Consider the following 726-nt stretch of genomic DNA (forward strand, 5'->3'; position numbering starts at 1 on the left):
TTGCATTGGGAAACCATCCAGGGGCACTGGGTTAATGGGACTCCTCTTACACTTTGTTCTTTTTCCTCCATTTCTTTTTCATATCTTAAGTTACTGTATATTGCAGGTCTAATATGTAGTAATAGCACACATTCATTATTTCAGTTTTATTTCAGTTTAAAGAAGTGACACTTTTCCCTATGGGTGAGAGCCATTGGTACCAGAATGCTGAAGATATATTGCTTTGGCAGAATTATCTACCGATAATAAACAATAAAATGTCACTTCATTAACTAATTTATAAATAAAATGCATCCTAATACCTTCATGTATGTATTTAAATAGAAGTCACATATTTGCTAAAAACAGATACACAGCTTCATTCATCCTGTTTCTTTTTTTACATAAAAAAAAAATATATAATAGGTATGCCATAAGATAATTCAATCTGGGATAAATAATCTTGGCTGAAAAATTATGAAACAAATATCTATTCCTATTACAAATGTCAATCTCAAGACAGGGAACACTCTGCAAAATGGTACAAGCTGAGTTACTTGTGCTTTAACCTGCTATTTCTATCAAATGTTGCACCATCTCCATCAGAAAGTTATTCTTTACAAATCTATTGAAAGTACTATGGATGGCAAATGAAGAAAAGCAAATATCTCGATAAAATGTACATCTACTAAAGGCAAAAAGATGGAAAAACAACAAACACATGCAAAATTTCTTTTATGCACGGGA

At 31.5% G+C, this 726-nt stretch overlaps 1 protein-coding gene across 1 annotated transcript in view; it reads right to left on the reverse strand.

The window, feature by feature from the left end:
• Window positions 1–726, reverse strand: part of LOC119585848 (maestro heat-like repeat-containing protein family member 1) — a gene marked incomplete in the record, with an annotated part of 26167 nt that overhangs the window by 15701 nt on the left and 9740 nt on the right.

Source organism: Penaeus monodon, chromosome 20 (assembly GCF_015228065.2).
Source record: "Penaeus monodon isolate SGIC_2016 chromosome 20, NSTDA_Pmon_1, whole genome shotgun sequence".
Classification (NCBI taxonomy): Eukaryota; Metazoa; Arthropoda; class Malacostraca; order Decapoda; family Penaeidae; genus Penaeus; species Penaeus monodon.